This window comes from Vigna unguiculata, chromosome 10 (assembly GCF_004118075.2).
Source record: "Vigna unguiculata cultivar IT97K-499-35 chromosome 10, ASM411807v1, whole genome shotgun sequence".
In the NCBI taxonomy this organism is placed as follows: Eukaryota; Viridiplantae; Streptophyta; class Magnoliopsida; order Fabales; family Fabaceae; genus Vigna; species Vigna unguiculata.
The window spans coordinates 10,940,479-10,952,395 of record NC_040288.1 but is presented as its reverse complement, the minus strand read 5'-3'; positions in this window follow the sequence as shown (position 1 = coordinate 10,952,395).

Below are 11,917 nucleotides of genomic sequence, written 5' to 3'. Positions count from 1 at the left end.
TACATCTCTACCAAAGTGGGTACCATATAAGTAATTAAACTATTATAATAATAATAATAATAACAATAATAATTATAAGATAATGTCAATTGAAACGAATGATGTTAGAATATGTTAAATTATATGTGGGACACTAAAATAATTATAAAAATTAGAATGTGTTTAATAATTCTAAACTAATGCTAACATTTATTGAAATGAAAAATAATGAAATTAAATCATAATAACACAGCATTCGTCAAGAAAACAAAATGAAATATAAAAAAAAAATATAGACACTAAACCATGTAACACCCCATTTAATTAATAACCTTGACTAAATGAAATGTCACACAAAATTATATAAGAAGCGAGTCATGGAGTATAAAGTCACTACTCCTTACAGTTATACAGAAGAAACATAAATGAACTAGGACACACCACGATGCCAACAACAAAATAGAGTAAGGGACCAACATTATTCAAAATAAAGCCCAAAGGCAAGACAATACATGGGCCTGAGCCCTAAAAGAAAACTCAAATCAGCGAAATCCAGTCTAGAAAGACTATGCAGCAGAATCTCCATTTCCCTGTTGACCACGAGACTACCGTGGAATTATGTCCTGACCACACCAACATCATGTTCCATCAATCAATATAACATTATTACTCATTACCAACAGAGAGGGGTCTTTCGCTTAAGCCACGAGCCCTCGCTTAGGCGAGACTGCCAACAGAGAGCTTTGTTGATATCACGAGCTCTCGCTTAGGCGAGCTCTCCTCGCTTGAGCGAGACCACTCTTCGCCCAAATGTGAGGTTCCTCGCTTGGGCTACAACTATAGCGACAAACCTGAAGCTCCCACGAGTTCTCGCTTAGGAGAGCTCCTCTCGCTTGACGAGATAATATCTCCCTCAAAACGAGAGCTCTCCGCTTGAGCGAGAGCTCGAGTATGAACCTGGGTGTGTTTCTGCTAGTCTCGCCTAGGTGAGACATGCTCGCTTGGGCGAAAACATCAAGTTTCGTCACTATTCTCCCTGCAACAGCCATACATTCATACCTAAACAACAATATAAGGTATTCCATACATCAACCGTATCACTCAAGCCATAAAATCGTGAAACAGTGGCAAGTCAAGCGAAAAACGAAGTAAACAAACAAGCCCTAGCTTCCCTTACCTGGAAAGAGCTAGTACAAGACTTCGACACCAACACCGGAGCACAACAGCTCTAAGAATGGATTAATGAGCTGGAAAAATAGCGGAAATCAATTTTAAAGCAGGCATACTACGAAACCCTAACTGGAAGTACGAAAAAAATATGTTTAGAGAGGAGAGGTATGAGCTGGAGAGTAACTTACGTGGAGTAGGAAAACGAGTTTGAGCTACTTGACCAAGATTGGGGTTAAACCCTAGCAAAGCTTCTGTTAAGAGAAAAGGGAAGAATGAGAGTACTATTTTTGGCAAGTGAGTGCAGAATGAGGGACCTTGGCTACTTTAAGGGCCTTGGCACCCTATGGGCCAACCTTTAAGCCGATCTGCTTAGGATAGACCCTTAAAATTTAGGGCAGAAAAGCAAAGAAATAAAGTGGGCCTTACAACTAACGCTAAAAAAGAAAAAATAGTTTTTTAATAAAAACAAATAGGTTTAATTACTCTTTTGGTCCTTATTTTTGTGCAAAAGTGTTAAATTGATCCTCTGGTATTTGTAAGTTTCAATTTGGTCGCGATTTTTAAAAAATTGATGCAATTTGATCCTTTTTGTTAAATTTCTTGAAGCGAATCAATGATTTTTTATCAAATTTGACACTATTATAATATTAATTACATCAATACAACAAATCATGATTATTAACAATTTCAATTTTGATGAAAAATCCTTGATCCATTTCAAAAAATTTAACGAAATAATAACTACATTGTATTAATTCTTCAAACATCGAGACTAAATCCAAACTTAAAGAGACTGAAATACCAATTTAACACTTTTAATCAAAAATAGAGACTAAAAGAATAATTAAACCACACAAATGACATTGAAGTTGACTGACATCAATTTATTAATACGAATAGTTCAATTTTAGTTTCATTTTCTCACTCCTACCTATGTCGAAAAAACATCTGAGTTTCTTGTTTTTCACTTTTTCCTTAGAAATCCCAATCTTTTCCTGGTGTGGTTGTTTACCTTCGGAGAATTGAATGCTGAAGCTCACATTAGTTCTTCCTCGTTCAATCTCAGAATATTAAAATCAAAGAAACTGATGGTGCCATGTCCAACAATACGCCAAGTGCCAATATGACCGTTACTGCCTTTACTAACAACCAACAATGCACTCTCTTTTTATCTTAGTTAGTTATGCTTTATTCTTTTCATATATATATTTGTAACCTCCCTATTTCAATATAGACGAAGATATACAGTAATGAAAAATAATAGTTTAAGTTTTTCTTCTCCCAGTTTTCCCTTTCTGTATCTTTTCGTTTTCCGCTGCCTTCATCATCTCACATCCTCGACTATTCGTTTCTCTCATCCATGGAATGACAGTTTCTAAGATGGTATCAGAGCTCTTCATTTGAAGAGCTCTGCTGCGCGTCTTTGATCGATTCATCTTCAACCTTCTTTTTTATTCTTGCTTTTCTCTTTTACCCTGTTTACGTTGTTTGCTTTCATCATGGCCAATGAGGATGTGACAGCCACTCCTCCTACACCATCGTATCTCTACCTGCATCCGAATGAGAACCCAATGGTTCCCTTGGTGTCCCCCATTCTTGAAGCATGTAACTACCATTCTTGGAGCAGGTCTTTCGCGACAGCCTTGAGCGCCAAAAACAAACTAGAGTTCATTGATGGAACAATTGAGGAACTAAAGAAGAATGACCCAAATTACCCGTTGTGGAACCGGTGCAACAACATGGTGGTTTCGTGGTTAGTCCATTCCGTGTCCCCTTCGATAAAACAAAGCATACTATGGATGGACAAAGCGGAGGAAATCTGGAAGGATTTGCGGTCAAGATTCTTCCAGGGGGATCTTTTTAGGATCTCTGAATTGCAGATGGAAGCAGCGTCCCTGAAACAAGGTGATCTCTCCGTGACAGAGTTTTTCACAAAGCTAAGGACAATTTGGGATGAGCTTGAAAATTTTAGACCCGAACCTACTTGCAAGTGTCCTACAAAGTGCACATGTGACGTTGCTTCAGTGATTAAGCAAAGGAAAATTGAAGATCACGCCATGCAATTCTTGCGAGGACTCAATGATCAATACAACAATATAAGGTCACATGTCCTTCTTCTTGAACCCATTCCTCCCATTACTAAAATCTTTCATTATGTAGCACAGCAAGAGCGACAGATTGGAGGAAATTCTTTCTTTCCTAACACTGATGCCAAGATTAATGCGGTTGCTACTATTTCATGCACCCACTATGGAAAAGGCGGACATGTCGAATCTACATGCTACAAAAAGCATGGTTTTCCAACAAATTCTGATAAAGGGAATAGAAACAATGCCAATAGAAAATTCTGCACGCACTGCGGACGAAACGGCCATACTGTTGACGTGTGTTATAGGAAACATGGGTTTCCTCCAAGCCATAAGCTTTAAAGCGTAAAGACAGATTCAGTCAATCAAGTGGAAACTCAACATGAGTCAAAGCATAGTGACCAGCAACGTGATGGAGACCAAGATTTCAAGCTCACTCAACAACAATATCAGGCTCTATTGGGCCTTCTGCAACAGACCAATGATGGCAGTAAGGCCTCTGCCAGCATAAACTAGGTTGGATCTATCACATCATGCACTTTTGATCCAGGTATTGTTACTCTTACTGCACATTCTTTGAACAAAGATAAGTGCTTAAAATGGATTTTAGATTCCGGCGCCACTAACCATATATCTTCATCTTTGTCAAATTATGTCTCTTATAATCAAATTCACCCTATTCCTGTCAATCTTCCTGATGGGACAAAAGTAAATGCAACCCATATAGGGGTTATAAGATTTAATAACAATTTCTTTATAAAGGATGTTTTGCATATCCCAAATTTTGCATATAACCTCATATCCATTTCTAAGTTAATCTGTGATCATAATTGTGAGGTAACTTTCATCTCCAATGCTTGTATTATTCAGGATGTGAGAACCAAAGGCAAGATTGGTACAACTGATTTTTGGGGTGGCTTGTATGTGCTAAGAACTGGATTGGGTCATGAAGAAAATAACACTGCATTGATTTGTAGGGATGTAAATAAGAACAATATTTGGCATGTTCGATTAGGACATCTTTCTAACTAAAGACTTGCTGTCATGAAGCAACAACATCCTTGTATACAATATAATATGAATGATTGTTGTGATGTTTGTCATAAGGCTAAGCAAAAAAGACTTCCTTTTCCTGAAAGTTTTTCACATGCGTCTAGTGCTTTGATCTTATTCACACTGATATTTGGGGGCCCTGCTCCACAGCCTCCTTGAATGGAGAGAGGTATTTCCTTACCATCGTTGATGATAACACTAGATTTACTTGGATCTTCCTTATGAAATCCAAAGCTGAGACTCGTACACACATTATTAATTTTGTCCATTATGTGAAAACCCAATTTGGTAGATCTGTTAAAGTCATGCGATCTGATAATGGCATTGATTTTGACATGAAAAGTTTTTTTCCAAAATGAAGGCATTGTGCATCAAACTAGTTGTGTTGAGACCCCTCAGCAGAATGGTATTGCCGAGAGGAAACATCAACACATTATGAATGTCACTCGTGCAATCCTTTTTCAGTCCAAACTTAGCATGCAATTTTGGAGTTATGTTGTCCCTTACGTTGTTTTTCTCATAAATTGTGTTCCCACTCCTTTTCTTAAGAATACTTCACCCTTTGAAAGGTTGTACAACAAAATTTTTGATATAAATCTCATTCGGGTTTTTGGTTGCCTATGCTTTCTATCTACGAAAACAGCTAACAGAAAAAAATTAGATGCTCGTGCTGACGCTGGCATCTTTCTTGGGTTACAATCAAATGTTAAAGGCTACATTATTTACAATTTAAAAGTCACACAATTTATGTCTCTCGGAATGTAATTTTTTACGAAAATCAATTTCCTCATACTAGACTCTTTGAAAACAATGATTCTTATCATGACATTGTTGTTGAGCATCAAATATCACACCATGACACCCTTTATGAAGAAGATTTCAATTCTGAAACCACCAATGACACTTTTGGTGCCACTAATGACGAAATCCCTGCCAATCATGATCCTCACATCGACAATAGTGATATTGCAAATGATCGCAATGTCCACCATGAAGATGTTAATCTTCGCAGATCTATTAGAACTAGGAATGCTCCAACTTATTTGAATGATTACCAAACCAATTTGGCTATGCATAAATCCAATTATCTTATCAACTCTTATGTTTCCCTTGCTCGGCTCTCACCACATTTTAAACAGGTAGTTCTCTCTCTTGATACTAACATTGAACCAGAGAATTACAGAATTGCTGCACAACAAGAAAAATGGAAGAGAGCCATGCAAGAGGAGCTTGAGGCCCTGAAACAGAACGCAACCTGGAGCATCCTACCTCTTCCCCCCAACAAGATAGCCATCGGTTATAAGTGGGTCTATAAAACTAAATATAATGCTGATGGTTCTGTGAATAGGTATAAGGCACGGTTAGTGGCCAAAGGCTATGATCAATTAGAGGGGTTAGATTATTTTGAAACCTTTTCTCCTGTAGCTAAAATTACTACTATCCGTGTCTTGCTTTCTTTAGTTGTTATAAACAATTGGCACCTCAAGCAATTGGATGTGAATAATGCCTTCCTTCATGGGGATTTACATGAGGAGGTATACATGCAGGTTCCTCCTGGTCTGGCACATAAAAAGGACCATGTTTGTCTTTTGCATAAATCCATTTATGGTTTAAAGCAAGCAAGTAGGCAATGGTATGCTAAATTGTCTGATTTCCTTATTTCTTATGGATATAAGCATGCTACTACTGATCACTCATTATTTTTAAAGTTCTCTCATTCGAAAATCACTGCTCTACTTGTGTATGTTGATGATGTTGTCTTGACAGGAAATGATTTAGATGAAATTTCCAGCATTACTTCCCTGCTTCATGACACCTTTAAAATAAAAAATTTAGGTGACTTGACTTACTTTCTTGGTTTTGAAGTTGCTAGATCTGTTACAGGCATACATCTCTCCCAACGTAAGTATACTCTTGACCTTCTTAAAGACACAGGCATGTTTGATTCTGCTCTTGTTTCCACTCCTATGCATGTATCAAAACATAAAGTTGCTGAAAACACTGATATACTTCCGGACCCCACTCCCTATAGACGACTTATTGGAAGGTTAATATATTTGACTCACACACGACCCGATATCACGTATGTTGTGCATTTTCTTAGCCAGTTTGTAGCTGCACCTACCTCCCAACATCATCAGGCCAGCATGTGCATTCTTCGTTACCTTAAGAACGCTCCTGGCCAAGGCATTTTTCTCCAAGCAACAGGTGACCTTCAATTTAAAGCCTTCAGCGACTCAGATTGGGCAAGCTGCTCTGCCACTCATCGTTCAGTAACAGGATATGTCATATACCTTGGTCAATCTCCCATTTCCTGGAAGTCCAAAAAGCAACCGACAGTCTCAAGGAGCTCCTCAAAAGCCGAGTATCGTGCCCTTGCATCCACCACTTGTGAATTGCAGTGGCTCATTCATCTCATGCATGACCTACAAATCCAAGTCTCTCAACCTTCCCTCTTGTATTGTGACAATCAATCGGCCATACAAATTGCTTCCAACCAAGTTTTTCATGAAAGGACAAAACATATAGAGATAGATTGTCACATTGTGAGAGAAAAGGTTCAACAAAAACTCATCAAGCTTTTACCTATTAACACTCACCTCCAACAAGCTGATATCCTAACCAAGGCTCTTCCTACTCCTACTTTTCGTTTCCTCTGTTCCAAGCTGGGAATGCTTAATATATATTCCCAGCTTGAGGGGGACTCTCAGAATATTAAAAGCAAAGAAACTGATGGTGCCACGTCCAACAATACGCCAAGTGCCAATATGACTGTTACTGCCTTTACTAACAACCAACAGTGCACTCTCTTTTTATCTTAGTTAGTTATGCTTTATTCTTTTCATATATATATATATATATATATATATATATATATATATATATATATTTGTAACCTCCCTATTTCAATATAGACGAAGATATACAGTAATGAAAAATAATAGTTTCAGTTTTTCTTCTCCCAGTTTTCCCTTTTTGTATCTTTTCGTTTTCCGCTGCCTTCATCATCTCACATCCTCGACTAATCGTTTCTCTCATCCATGGAATGACAGTTTCTAAGATTCAAGATGAATTTTTTACCTTTAATTGGTTTTAAAAATCAAACATGTACCAATTTCGTGTTAGAAGATGAATTTTAATCGATTCTACGTCACTCTTACGGAGAACCAAAGACGCACTCCATCATCTATGAAATTCACAGTGCCTTTAATCTCGCCTTTGTAGTGAGATTCTATGAAACTCTCATAAGAAATCTTCTAAACACTCTGTTTTTTGCATTCGTTACCAGAGCAAGAAGCCCTAAACCTCCGAATCTTCCAAATCGGGTCTTAGTATGAAGCCCGCTTAAAATGGATGCTTGTGGAGGTCGCTGATTGAGGATGCCGAGAGAAAATGGCTTATTACACCTGGAAAGATTAGTTTTGTTAAAATTACATTTACATATCTAGATTCGTACTTCATTTAATTGATAATCGTGTTATATCTATATGTATGTAGTTTTCTATTATGAAGCTTAGTTAAGAAATTCTCCCTGGGGAAAAGTGATAATTTCATTGTAGTACCCAAACTAGAAAGAAAAACAGAAACTTATATAAATAAATGTTCCAAACCTTCTAAGCAAAGAAGATATTTCTGAAAGTGAAATGTTTGCATCATGTGTGAAAATCCGAAGTTTACAGATCTAAAAGTGTTTCTTACAAAGTGAATTAGTTACCTGCCACAACCATCAAAAGGATTTGTTGCAGCTGCTGTAGTATGCAATGCATAACTGTAAATTAGGGATGGACAAAAAATCTGGATCTATCAAACTGTTCTATTTTTTATTTAAACTGATCTATTCAAAATCTATTTTTTTTAAATCTGTTTTTTACTTTGATCCATATTTAGTCCATTTTTTAGATCAGTTTTCCATTTTGTTTATATGGATTTTAAAAATTGAAAAATCCACATTTCCAATCTTAATCGGCAACTATCATCAGAATAAGGTCACTGAAACGGTTAATGCAAGGAAAAAAAATCCGCATAATTGTGCACCTTCTCTCTTAAATGAGATTCACATGGATAGAACACTAATCATGGTGTAATGCACAAAGTTTTGAAACGAGGAAAAGTTCCTAAAAATATATATTTAAAAATAATTTTAGTTGTAAGATAACTTTCATTATTTATTTTATACTTTTAACCTCATCAAATTTATCTTTTCATAGAAAATTTTAAAAGTAATCATTTCTCCTATTATTTTAAGGATTTGGCTTTTCTAAACTTTTAAATAATATTTATATTATTTAATACATTAAAAATAGATAGTTATAAATTATATATGCAAAAGCTATTTTTAATATAGATCGTATCCTTAAACTCTTTAAGTTATTCCCGTGGTTATATAACTTCTAACTACTTCCCGCAAATTAAATACTGTATGTTTAGGATTTTTTTTTACAGAAATAAAATCTTTACACTAACACAAAAAAGTCTTTTAATGTCCTACATTTTCGACCTTTGACGTCTGCCCAAACACCGATGTCGTATCGGGTGACGTTAAAATAACGTCGGAAAAAACAGCAGATGTCACTTGACGTCGGTCCTTTAGGAGTCCGACGTTATCCAACGTCGGGGCCAATAATAGCAGACGTCAATTTTCGCGCTAGAAAGAGGGAAAAACCTGAGCAATTTAACGTCTGTCAGAGCCCGTCAGACGTTAAATAACGTCGGCCCTAGTACAGTCCGACGTTAAATAACGTTTGTCAAGACACACCAGACGTCAAACTGCTCCATTTTTTTAAAGAAAATTGACTGTTTTTACAATATCCACACACCTGAAAATCAGAAAATTCTCAGAACAATTTCATAATACTTTCAGCACAATTTTAGAGTTACAGTTATATATAATAGAACTAAAGTTTCAACATATATTCTAAACTAATATAAATAACAACAAACTAAAAGTTTCAACATGAAATTCTTGTACAATAAAGTTTTTAAAACGAGTTCTAATTCATGTGGTATCAACTCCATCTCTCCAATAGATATGCTGCCCATTCCTGTCTTAGTGTGTGGATAATGTCATCTGGCAGAGGTGATTGATTCTTGAATCGCTGAAAAAGTAATACAATTTCATTATGTATGAATATCATTCTTTAAAGTTTGATATGATTTATAATATGTGAAAGATATATATAATTACCTCTATCCATTCATCTTTAACTGCAGCTCGAATGATTGTTCTTATCCAAGACATGACATAATATCCACATTCCCATGAATCTTCTTGCTTGTTACACTGAACATTACAAATAAAATAAACACATCAAAGTCATAAGTTGACATACAGAAATTAATAACTTTAAAATGAATGAGTTCTAACCTTTGGATATATGACTTTAAGTTGTTGGCCTCTAGGTTTACCCACAATTCTAATGAAATTTTGGAAACATAAAACATATTTAAGTTTTTATAACTAAGTAGATACATAGGTTAGGATTGAAAAAAAAAATAATTACTCTTGTAACATGTTTTTAAAAGCTGGTGGAATTTTCCTATGGCATGAACAAAACCATACAACTAGGCATTGTCTTGGAATGATGAGACAAAGTTGCCAATGATACCTACCATCAATCACAAGTACTTAGCCAAAATAATTAATAATACTTCACAAAATATTATTAGCAAAAACACTTACGAATCAATGTATGGTGCAAAGTAGATCTCTCTATTTGACTCAACCATCCATGTTTGCAAATAAAGTTTGATGTGGTCAGGTGAGTTTCCCGAAGGTTGAATTGTTTGAGGTTCAATGAATCCATAGACGGAAGATCGACCTTGGTCCACAATGACTTTGTCCATGTACCTACAAGAAGACAGTTAGGTATAATATTAAAAGGTACCAATTCCTTACTTTAAATATGAAATACAATGAAAAAAAATCTTATATGCACCATAGTTGTATGACTGAAATATTTAACATCTTTTCTCCTGTAATGATCTCTAGTGCATCATTCAGGGTTATGTACAATGGGACATGACAATGGAGGCCAAATACTCTTAACTCCCACTCTAGCTCTACCGGTCCTCTTTTCAACTTGTGTAATTTCAGAAGCAGCTTTCCTAGAGGATCATCTTTTGCTTCTGCCATTTCATCATCTTCACGTATAACACGTGGATGTCGAACCGGTTGTTTTTCAGGACGAGTGGACTGAAATAAAGATTTAGAAAGGTTTGACGTTAAAAGTTTTATAAATTGTAAGATTGAACTACTAAAAACATGATGTCATAATACCTTTGGTGGGCTAAAGTATGGCATGATCAATGCTTTAGGCCAAGCCATAAATGTGCCTAAAGCTTCCCCAACAAATTGAATTTCTGAAGTTGGCACAGGCACTTGAGCATGGGGATCTCGAACTTCATCAATCATCACACGCGCATACTGGGGCAATAGAGGAACACCATGGATAGTCTCCCCACCCTGAAGTTGTCGTCCTATGGCCACTACGCGCGGGGGGTCTTCATCAACCAATAGCTCATACTGACTTGTGTAGTCAGTATGATCTACACCAGAGCATGAGCCTTTTGTACTCACACGTTATCCTGTTAGAGCTTGAGTGGGTAATTCCATGTTCTGTTGCTGCATGGACTGAAGCTTTTCTTCAAGTGTTCTTTGTATTTGTTGTTGTTGTTGAAGTTGTTCCATAAAACGTTGCTCCATAATTCCCATGCGTTGGTTGAATCTTTCCTCCATTTGTTGCTCCATCTTCCTCAAGGCCTCTTGACTCAACGATTCATTACTTCTTTGTGGAGGACCAAAGTAATCTCGAAGACCAATGGCACCTCCAACACCATGCACACGTCCTGGGTGCTCTGGCCTTCCAATTGCCGTTGTATCGTCCCGACCATGGCCAACAAACGAACCCTGAGTCTCTTGCTCAATTAATTCATCCTACAACACAAAAGAAAGTTTAATCAAAAGGAGAAACATATGAACTATGATAGTCAAATAAGGTTTGTACTTACTATTTTTTGAGATATGATTTGAGCAGATTGTGATGTCATTTGCCCATCGGACTTAGTCCGAGCAGCCTTCCACATCTCGTACCTAGGAATTGCATCCACTAGGTCAGGGGACTCAAGTCCCAAAGACTGTGCACGAGACTTTTTCAATTTTTTCTCCAATAATGCATAACCATCTCGAGAGAGTAAGTGTGGTGTATCATTAAGCTTTTGTCTTTGTTGGGCTGCTGTCCTTTTTTCCTGTCACACATAACATTATTTAATAGTTTTAATACACAAATGTATGACTAGTGTCACTATAAACAAATTTAACAAACAAACCTGCCAGTCTCCAGACTCTCTACATGCACGAAATTGCATCCACTCCTCCTTAGAGATTTTGTACTTCTCACAAGGAGTGTCATGTTGTCTATCTCCAAACACATATAAACGTGTGAGCCTTGCCTTGAAGTCCCTCCATCTGGTGGCTATGTGAGATAAGACTTTCTTTCTAATTCGCTCAGTGTTCGGAGTAATCTCAAATTTATGCTGTTTGAAACATAAAATATGTTATGTTAACAGTAACATAAAAAAAATACTATAGTTGGTTTAAGTAAACATACCATAAGATCCTGCCATAGGAG